Genomic DNA, 377 nt, shown 5'->3' on the forward strand with positions numbered 1-377 from the left:
CTTGATTTGAATTGTATCCTGAGACTATTTCTTACATTAAATACTGTCCTGAGTCCTCTATATTTCCTCTAAGTTCTGTTGTAAACTGTAAATTCTTTCTTTAATTTATTTCTGCTGTGGGCAATGTAACGCTCCTTGAAGACGTCCACATGATCACCCCTGAAATCAGTGAGCATTCCACCCTGCACGGCAGAAGGGACTCACCAGATGTGGTGAGGGTGCGGTTTCTCCAGGTGGCCAAACCCGCCCACGTGCCTCTTCAGAAGCTGAGAACCTCCCTGGCTGTGGCTAGAGACAGTCAAAGTGCGAGAAGGACTCACGTGACCACTGCCATCTTTGAAGACTGAGGGAGGGGAGCGAGGGGTGAGGGTGGCTTC

Source organism: Pteropus vampyrus, unplaced genomic scaffold (assembly GCF_000151845.1).
Source record: "Pteropus vampyrus isolate Shadow unplaced genomic scaffold, Pvam_2.0 Scaffold396, whole genome shotgun sequence".
NCBI lineage: Eukaryota > Metazoa > Chordata > Mammalia > Chiroptera > Pteropodidae > Pteropus > Pteropus vampyrus.